Below are 11323 nucleotides of genomic sequence, written 5' to 3' on the forward strand. Positions count from 1 at the left end.
AACACATCAAATGGTGGACTGTGAAAATATCAAAATTGTTTTGTCCACTAAAGTTGTTGAGTCCGAAAAAAAAGAGACGATTAATTTGAACGCACAAAAAAGCCTCTTCTCCGTTACGAAATATGTTGGTGGGAAAAAAAAACTCGGTGTTAGAATTTAATTTGTATAAGAGGGAAACCATTAATAAAATGTTTGCGAAGCGTTATTGTTAAAATGCAATCTTAATTTGCATTTTACTCACTTGCATTTATGATGCATTTAAGTGAGTGATTTCATATTCTAAAAAAAATTGTCAAGAGCTATTTACATTTTAAGATGGTCGCTGGCTCTAATCGGAATGACTGTAGTTTTATTTGCACATTTTATATGCAAAGTTGTAAATAGTCAATTTTATCACAACAAATTATTATAAATTGTTTCTGGTGTAGCGGCGATATTTTAGGGTCATAAAAGAAAGTGAAACGCACTAAGATAAACAGCCGCTAACTCTAAATTCAACGGTACAGTGAACGATAACACTAAATTCCCCTGGGAAAAGCGTTACTGTTAGCTTCACCGTTGAATTTATAGTTTGCTGCCGTTTTGCAAAATGTGTTGCAGTACACACCTTACCACCATACATTTTCACTAACCTTTCCTCGAATAGCATAATGAACTGTCGTTACTTCTATTACTTCTTTTGTTAAAAACTTCACCGAGTGATTTAATCAAATTCTTTTACTTCCTTAGTTTTACCGGTTATTTTTCAGTATAAGATCACATTAACCAGAGCTCATCGCTTTGTGTAGTAATGGCAATAACAGATGAATAATTACGTAGCTAGGGTTTGTTTTTTTCCCTGGTCTTATATTTTAGATCGTTAGTGTATTTTGCTGTATATGTTCTGCACAACAACACATCTATCTGTCGAATGTCCTCGCGAATTTCGAATCTATTACTTGATAAAATATTTTCTAAATATTTTCGACAAATTGAAATAAAATCTTTTACTTCATTTGTTTTAACTTACATTTTGCTATGTAAGAGGTAGGTAGAGCTCATCGTTTTTCGTTATCTTCGATGTAGATAGCAGATGATATGCCCGTCAACAAACCACTAAACAAGTTCGAGAGTTACATGCCTAGCGGATTACGAACTAAGAAATTTATGTACGAGAGAAGTCACGATGATCAAAAATTGACTCGAACTCACACATGTAACACATCCCATCTTAACCCCTGTGTTTCTTTCTTAAGGCGACAGCTATAAAATCCTATCATGATTTCTGAATTGCGATCTGTACTACAATTCACAGAACTGATGTTGTATTGTAATTTTTAAAGAAAAGCGGATGAAAACAAGGATCTTAATTGTGATTCACGTGTAGCACCTGCATATATTCTCTTCAAGAATGAGATTTTTTTTTGTCCAATATTTTGCATATGTTTCGCCTCAGCTTATCGTTTTATCACCAACGAGAGGAATTACCTCAGTCCAATTCGAAAAAAGGTAGAAGGATTTTGCGGAGGAAGACGGTATCAAAGCTGTAGCTACTGTTCACTGATTGATTGAACGAAGGAGAATATCTTGATCGTGAATTTATGAAAAAGAAAAATTCTGAGTTCATGTGTTCGTTTATTGTTGTTCTTCAAAATCATTAGCCAGAGACAAATATTTTCAAGAATAAGAAGAAAATCAAATAGAATTTTCATCATCTCCACATTGATATCTACTTGCTACAGTTTTTGTTTGAGTAACCAAACACATTTTTGTATACAGACAGAAAGCACGCTAAAAATGTTGCATTCAACACCGCAAAATGTTAAGCAAAAGAAAAACATTGAATCCCTTAAAACTCTAGACAGGAGATATACTCTTGTGCGGATGCTTCTTATATTATTTATACATTCTTTTATAAGACTGTGGTGCTTTTTACATTGGTGCTTTTCTTCTCGAGATGCTTCGCAAGTACATTTTGTATAAAACTTAATTATAAACATGAAAACAAGAAAACCATAAAGAATGAAGTCCGTAATTTCACACTCTACCGCGTCGGCATAACTTAAATACTTATACAATAAGAAACTCGTCCGAAGTTCATTTTGTTATACTCTTCAGATGCTGGAGACGCTTTCGCAGTGTATACGTTTTGAACAGACGAAAACAGAGTGATGGTATCGTGCATGGAATTAACAAATCTTTGAAATATAAAATTTATTACTATATGCGACGTCATTGTAAGATATCCACATGATATTTACATGAAAAGACATGAAGTACGGTATGTGTATACATTTTGTGTGCGCAATATAAACCGTAATTGGAGATAGATATAGTCATTTGTGCGACTATTAGTCCTTAAATGGTGGAAGTAATCTTCGGTGTTGTTATATTTTAAAACAGTGGAAATAGTGCAATGCAGAGAACTACCAGTTTGATAGACAAAGTTTCGACGATTCCGACACCTATTCCGCTGCACGGTTCTGTTGACAAAGTACATAAAAATCATGGCCGAAACTAAACAAGTCGAATAACATAAAGTCAAAGTTCTTAACATTGAACTGCAATTAAATGTATCTGAAGTCGTTGCGAATGGGGATTTGTAGATTAAAAGGAGAGATTATTCGGAGTAGTTACAGGAAGGATAACAGAGTTAACATACATATTTGGTACACGTACCACTGTGATATTAACGTAATAGTCATTTAAGTCACAAGGACTGAAGTCCGAAAGTACTTTTCCGTCAGACGTATCGAGTTTTGTAAGTCTGCTAAGAGAACCGATAGTTATTTACTTATCTGTTGTGGACGGAAGAGAGGTCGACAAGCGAAAGTGTCTAAAATAAACCGTTCACAACAGATGCGTATACAACTTTTCATGCTGAGGGCGTAAATTACGAGAAAGATTCCGTAATTCAACACCGAACCATCACTACAAGGTTTTTAGCTTATTATTTTAAGTGATTTTGGTGTTGTTTTGCAGTTGAGGGATCAACGTTAAAAAAAATTTAAGAAACAAACTCCTTCTGTCTATTTAAAAAAAGTTTTGACTTTCGCGAAAATATGAAATTTCACAAATGTGACGAAACTAAAAATTCACTTAGCCGATTTTGTTAATAATGTGATAACCAGACACGCCAATGCATAATTCTAATATTTTATACATCTGTTAGTGACAAGGACCTTGAAAAAATTAGCGACTCTGTGTAATTTGATCTTATATAGCAAAATTTATGTTAAAACAAATGAAGTAAAAGATTTTTCTATCAATCTACTGAAAACACTTAGATCACATGAAGTGGTAGATTTAAGGTTTGTATCGAGCTATGCCAACGCACGCCAAGAACAGACACGAGAACAGAATTAAATAAGAGTCCTCCACGACGCAGTAGTCTAAAATTCTCATATAAATTTAGTTTTTTTTATGTCGGTACAGGCCACTGCGTTATGGACGTTCCATACAAAGTAAGAGGCCACATGACCGTTAAAAAAATCTGTTCCTATGCCTATTATTGGAGTGCTTTGGCTATTGTGGTAAACAAATTCATTACATCGGTTCTTATAAGTTTTCCATCGTTTATTGCATTAACCTGCATGTCAAGTTTTTGAATACAACAATAGAAAAAACTGTTACGAATATCTGGTTTAGTACCGAATTCATTCCGACTTTTAGTGTATGTAGTACAAGAAACGTGTCACTTTCGGATAGAAAAGGATTTCTCACAATAGATAATGCTGGTCTCCTGAACCCCTGATAGTCACAAAATTATTTCTGGTTTCGAATTTTATTTATTTCTAAAGATGCTCGTTGTATGCAATTTGGACTCATCCCGTTTTGGATCTCGGTAGTATCTCTTCATTCAAACAATTTCCAATATTGTTGGCCATCTGTTAGTGACAAAGACATTGAAAATAAGCAATAAACTATGTGTCTTTGATCCTTTATGGTAAAAATGAAAAATGAAAAATGAAGTAAAAGATTTTTTAATCAATCTACTGAAAATACTTAGAACAAAGGAAGTAATAGATTATAATGTTTTACACCGTTTCATATAAGTTTTCAATCGTTTATAATGAAAGGTTTAAAAACCTGCATTCAGGTCGAGCTATCGTAACAACAGAAAAAAAAACTGTTACGAATATCTGGTTCAGTTTACAGATTTCATCCTTTCTCGTAACACCATCCGCGCTATCCCTTTGACATATTGTTGTCGAATGTTTTTCTAAACAAAAATAAAAACAAGATTTTGAAAAATTCTTTTGATCTCTTACTCTGATTCAATGAGACGGAGACAATGGCATAACATCCATCCATAATGCTAATGCCCACAATAATAATAATCCGAAATTATTAACAACAAAAATGTCCCAAATATTTACCGCCAGGTTTTATTATCCTCTTGACAATATCCTATACATAATATTGTCGTTTGTTCTCGTTGTCGTTCTTGTTTATCAGTTAATATTTCATATTTAAAGGATAATCTGAATGCGGAATATGTATGTGTGTGCCATATTATAAATCATTTTTTCGGTTCAACAAAATCCATCTAAAGTAATCTGCTCAGTGTCGCTGGTAGACGATCTTACGAATATATGGGCTATTGTTGACACACAAACAAAGTATAATATTTGTGCAAAAACATTAAAAAATATGAAAAAAAAGAAGAAAAAAATTGGAATATAATTCTTTCGGCATATCTTTACGAGATGAAACACGACAAAAAAAATCTCTCAAAGATTTTACTGGTGATACACACACATTTCGGTTATGCTTCCCAGTTTACATTGGCATATTTTTTTTCTCTTCGGTTTGGTCTTCGTTTTGGATTGATTGGTAAAAAAAACTATTGAACGAGGTATTATTGCATGTCTGCAAAAAAGAGAAACGGATAATGTAAAAAATTATATCTTTAATCCGGGTGTTAAGGATCCATTGTGGTTTGTCGCTATATGTACGACTGATTGGTTACCATTTTATCAACTAGATTTCTTTTCCGAATAGGAAAATGATTCGGGTGTGTAAAATCAATGGAACAAATTTCTGTTGCACGAGTAATTGCATTAAAACTTTGCTCACTCATTAATTAATTAATTATAACGCAAGGACTACTACAATCAAGTAACTATAGGAAAAGTGAAATGTTGTGAGTGCTTCACGTACCGAGATGAAGTGAATGACCGTCAGGTTAGAATTTAACTGTTAGATATTAACGTCTATTCCTACTCCCACATCTATCTTTTTCTCCGTTACGCAGCACCATCGCCAGTATCATTTCTCTGAGATTAAGTAAGACATTCGACCACTGACAATATCGATCTGAGAGAAAGCTAAACACATCTGTTAACACTTTACATTAACATACAGTTCTATTTCTCAACAGGCCATTGCAACAATGAACACCACTGTCTACTATTAAGAAAATATTTTCTAAAATTTTCTTGAAAAACGGAAAATTTCAGAAAATCAAGAAAATTTGAGAAAATGCTTTCTCAAAAGTAGGCAGTTTTGAACACTAGGGTGGAACGATTTTACCAACTTTAAAATCCACATCCAGCAGCTTGTGTAGCTGGAAGAAACTAAACTTGTGGCATCATTATTTTTTCGTTTTCGCACAATTTTGAGTATCCCACGGATGACTAAAGTGCGTATGAAAAATCAATTTTCCATATAAAAATCAGATTTTCACATGTGCGGAAACGAAGAAGGAATGATGCCACAAGTTTAGTTTCTTCCAGCTACACAAGCTGCTGGATGTGGATTTTAAAGTTGGTTGAATCGACCCACCCTTGAACACTGTACCATTTTGAACAGAACACGAACAAGTCTAGCGAACAATAGTGAAAATGAAATTTCAACTCATCATCTCGCTCATCAACAAACTGACTAACTCCTGGCCAGTCTGCGGTGAAGCTACCACATAGATAAACACTCAAGTCGCATGATCATGTTAAGCATAAAGATGGTTTGAAAAAACTTGCATATGTTCCCATATGTATGTGGAGACCCCTTGCTCTGATATTTTACCTGTAGGGTTTCAACAGAACCATTATTGGTATTGGAAAATATGAGAAAATTTAGGGAAATATAGGAAAACGTTTTCCTAAAAATAGTCCCTGATTACTATTAAGCAATGTGTTAACCGTATCGCATTAATGTACAGATATCTACGCTCCACCTTAAACACATTTAACTGCTGCATACTGATTTATGCCATCTATACCGATAAATTCATTGAAAATTGTGCGTTATAAGATTACATATATTTATTTCCACACATTTTAATCTCAAACTGGTTGCGTTAACTAAATTAAACATTTCAACCGTTAACAAGGGTTGCATGGAACTAATATCTTCCTCGCATATCGGTACCAATTCGAACAACACAATGGGATATCATTTTCGACAAAACATTACCACCGCGCGCATATATCTAAATAACTAAATTTGAAATTGTGTTTAAAAAAAATGGAAATGAAAGATGGCATATGTGCAAATAAGTGTATCATATCGGTAGTAAATACTATTTTGTAAATGATATATCCTTCGCATCTAAATACATTGTAAGCGTATTATGCAGTGCAGTGAACGAACAGTCGACCGTATTTAGAGAGATACAAGGAAATCAAATTTACACATAAAGTGGTTAACATCTCTTTTTCCTTGCAAGTTCTATCATGCTGTGTCATAATCGAACAATGTGGTTAAATATTTGGGTTGGCAAATTAATAAATTTATTATGCCAATAAAATCTGGGTACGTACAGTTGGGAACTGTGTAGATGCTTTAGTACTTTACATGTTACACGAAATTGGCAAGGGTGAGGGATACATAGAGTGGAGGGTATAGATTTATTCACTTGTTAGTCTTACGGTAAGATTAGGACAGACCTGAAAGTTGTAACAAACTTTCAGATTGTTTCATAAACCTGATGGTCCATCAGTGATGGATCCTGTGATCAAAGAGATTTGCTCGAATCTTCTTAGGACGAAATGATTTTCAAAGAACACTACGCATGCGCAAATAGTGTTTTCTTCCCGTTATCCCAATTTGATTTTCAGATTTTCCCGGTATCCATTCAAATTCGACCGAATTTCCCGGTAAAGAATATGTATTTTCAATATTACTGAATTCCTGATTTCAGTCCATTTCCCGATTTCAATCTACTTCCATATTTCTAGTTATTGTCCCGCTTCTTTTCTCCTTTTCATTATTTCTTCCCGCTAGGCCGGGTAGATTTACCTTTATCCGGTTTTTCGACAAAAAAAATTCCCGGTATACTGGATACCAAGGATACACAAAACAGTCTCGCTTACGAGTTTAAAAAAAACGGTAAACTCATCTGATATCGACAACAAAGTTAAAAAAAAACAATAATCGCTTGATGACATTATGCATTAATATAGCAAAGTGTATGTTAAAACAAATGAAGTAATAGTTATTTATCTACCAAGGTAGGTATGAAGGTATTTTTTCGCACTAGATGTCGATTGTCGACCCGAGGCGAAGCCGAGGTCGACAAGACGTCGTGTGCGAAAAAATACCGGCATACCTACCGTGGTAGATACAACGTTTTTCGCAATTTCGGGCCATAATCACCTTTCCAATGCAAAACATTTTGTTCTAAAATTCTTGTGTATACAGAAATTCATTTGAACGATCAAGAAGGCTGCATTATAATACACATTGCAATGTGATGTAAAGAGACGCGTTGAATGAAATCGAGTAGTCAATGCTTAGTATATACGCTTCAACAATACGTTCGGTATAATTGTGTGACTCTGTAGCCGAATGGCTAAAGTCGCTGCTTTGTGCTCAAAAACCTTTTGGTGTCGGGGGTTCGATTTCTGGTTAATGCAAGATTTTTATTTATAAAAATTTAGCCTTCGTTGCAGGTAATAGGTTCTTTAGCGTGCGAAAAAAAGTTGATATCGCACTGCGTGCGAAAAAAAAAGTTGATAACGCACTGCGTGCGAAAAAAAGTTCATATTGCGCTGTGTCCGGGAATACAGTGAAATAAATACCTTCAAAACGACATTAAATGGATGCATGGAAAGGTGATGATTATGGACCGGAATTGCGAAAAAGACTTTTTATGAACACTAAAAATATTGCAGAAGTACTAGATTTAATAAACATGCGAAAATTTCATGAGATTTTTGCATTCTTTATTATGGATTAAAACAAAGTTGTGTATATTTCATGTGGACTGTTCATACGAACAGTAAATGATGTCACGCAAAATATGAAACAGAATATAAAAACTTCATACAACAAGCATCTGTTGTCTCATGTTTTTGCGTAACATTATTTTTCAATGATCCGATTACCCATGAAGTTAACCCCTCCCAGACGACGCGAAGATGTGCCGTTTTAATATCGAATCTATTACTTCATTTATTCTAAGTAATTTCAATAGATTGATTTCTAATCTTTCAATTTTCCTAAATAAGTGAAATATCATTCGCTCTGATTGTCCAAGCTAATTAAACAATCTAATTGAAACAATCGAATTTAAAAATTAATTATAGCTCGCGTTAATTAAGAGAAGATAGGAAAGTTGAGTTAGTCAGTAATTCAAACATCGAACACTCGTGCTGTCACGGGTGCGCAATAAATATTATTTAAATTTTTATAAGAAAAACTTTAATATGAAAATAGTGTTTGTGGTGTGTTGTTTTGTATGGTATTTAATAGAGTTTTTAAAATTTATTTGGAGAGCTGCCAGCGGCATTGTTGCTCGGAATCGTTTTGTTATGAGCGAAATAGTTGCGTATAAAATATTGTATCATGCACATGAAATGATTTTGAATATTCCATTTCAATATCCAGACATCTATTTAAAGAATGAAACAAACAAAAAACGATTTTTTTTTATTAGATTGCCTTTCACACGAAGCTGTATTTCGATTTCAATGCATAAAGGATGCCCTCTCTTAAATTCTTTCAGTGGTTGTTGTTATGATGTTTTACTTTTTTGATTATTTTTCCTTTTACGTAGATATACATTTTGATACGCTCATTATTATACTACTGCCATGTTTTACCAATAAACCATCTGCATTTAAAACTGAACGTAAACAAGTGTTCAAAATTACTTCACCTACAGACTTTTCAGCGTCATCACAAAACTTTGCTGCAGTTAAGTATGTCTATGCCTATATAACTCATCGTATGCACGTAAAGACCGTACGTAGTTACGTACATATATTCATCTATTTGAAGAAACTGTCTGGCAATCTAGACTTGCATGTACGCTATTATTGTACTCATAATTCAAAATTATACACAAGACATAACCCAGACGTTATTTTCGAGAAAATGTTTCTCTAATAATATTTAATTTACAAACGACCGACGAGAACAACACCAACAACAACAAAAAAACCATTTAATTTAATGCAAATGTGTGACATTATTAAAATGAATTTATGACAAGATGTGGTCTTTTGTCTGCTGTTAATAGCTTATAATTGTGCGTGCTCGGTTAAATTATGATTTCCATTTCATTTAGGATTTTCATTATTCGGTCGATATTGTTGCTTCTTAATAGGTAAGAATCGACCTCACAAATATAATAAAATTCTGGCGGTTGCAGTCGACGTCAGTGCAATTTAGACGTGAAGCTGTTTCAGCTGGGTCAATCATACAAACAAAACTACTCATATGTTTATGTTTGTAATATTGTTTGTAATAAAATTTCACTGACGTTCCCTGTAAATGTTGAATGGAAAATGCTCTTAACTCTCTTCTTAAAACGATTGAGGAAACGACCTGGCCAGCAGTTCCTTCTTTGTATTTTTAAAAATTATGACATGCAAAAATTCTCACGCTCTTCCCCCTTATGGCCCTTATGAGCATACGTATTTTGTGAATGAACCCTTTTAAAAAACATAGAAATTATGAAGAGGTCAATCCATATAAGGCAGGGCCTATTTTTGGAAATTTTTTTGGAAATTTTTTCTAAAATTTCCAAAAAATTTCCAAAAGTTTCCAAAAACTGCGAACGTCAAAAACCGAATTTTTCGATAACTTCGAGCGTTTTGGCAACTCTTCAGCTCAGCCTTGTGTTGTAGCCGGCTCTCAATGATTTTGTGTGTTTATTGACGCTCTCATCTTTCAAATTATTCATGCTCGACTTCATTTGAAAGCTGATAGTGTCAAGAATCAAACAAAATAATTGAGAGTTAGCTAAAACGCAAGCCTGAGGTTTGGAGTTACCAAAACCGTTCGAAATGGTGGAAAAATTCGGTGATTGAACGTTCGCATTTTTTGGAAATTTTGGAAAAAATTCCAAAAAAAAAAAATCCAAAAATAGGTCCTGATACAAGGATCCCTGGTTCAAGAACTCTTTTTAAGGACTGTTATCTGTTAATGAAGACGACGACAAAAAAGGTGAATATTTTTCCTGTACGGTTCAGCAAATTCATGTTATTAAAATAATTGAAGTAGTAGATTTTGTATCAAACCAGTGAAAATACGTGGATCGAAAAAATGACAAACTTGACCATAATATTACCCATACTGTTAATTTTGCGACCGTACTAAAAGCTCCATGAGAAATAAATTGCTGGACTTTTGTTGTGTGATGTATATTGGCGACTGTAAGATGTTGCCTTGCGTAAATGGTTAATCGCAACGAGAAAATCAGAAAATCAGCTGCCATAATTATGTAAATACGTTCAGCAAATATTTTACACCAGATGAATGACAAAATCCACCACATTAAATTGCAATAAAAGTATTTGTTTAATTATTAATGGTCATGTATTAGCATTTAAATCAAAAACATGTCTTTGTGCAAACGAGCAGTGAGGAAAGAAAAGGGAGAATCATTTAAATAAATTAACATTTTTGCTAAACAAATGATCGATGAGAATAGTACAAAAGTACAAAACAGAAAAATTCCAATTAATAAGAATAATGAATATGCGCGCGCGGTTTAATCGACTTCTTAGCATCGGTGAAGGTATTTGAAGAGGCGCCACGATATCGCATCTTATTTGTTAAAACATTATTGTTGCGCATCGGATTCGTTTCTGTTCAGTTCGAAAAAACAACAACCAACAAGGTGGTTAAGTTACTCTACTTTTCGTTACATTTGGTTCTTGTTTTTCCGTTGCCCAGAATGATATTATTCAACATCACGACTTGGTTATTCTTAAACACATAACCAATTCATTTGAACTTTGGTTGATTTTCGAACAAGATGTGTGACTCTCTGTTTATTTAATTATAAAATACTTCTCCTGCTTAACAGAAAAATATCCAATTTTTGGATCTATACTGTTCATACCGCTGCTAATGCATACTAATTTACTTCATTTACTTGCATCAATATCAA

The 11323-nt window shown here is 33.7% G+C and overlaps 1 long non-coding RNA gene across 1 annotated transcript; it reads left to right on the plus strand.

Annotated features, from left to right (window-relative positions):
- The first annotated feature begins 329 nt into the window (after nucleotides 1-329).
- LOC119085865 lies at nucleotides 330-3472 on the plus strand. The gene is made up of 3 exons (XR_005089353.1): nucleotides 330-343; nucleotides 3204-3213; nucleotides 3303-3472. It is a non-coding gene; the product is annotated as an uncharacterized LOC119085865 (long non-coding RNA).
- The last annotated feature ends 7851 nt before the right edge of the window (nucleotides 3473-11323 follow it).

This window comes from Bradysia coprophila, chromosome IV, assembly GCF_014529535.1.
Source record: "Bradysia coprophila strain Holo2 chromosome IV, BU_Bcop_v1, whole genome shotgun sequence".
NCBI lineage: Eukaryota > Metazoa > Arthropoda > Insecta > Diptera > Sciaridae > Bradysia > Bradysia coprophila.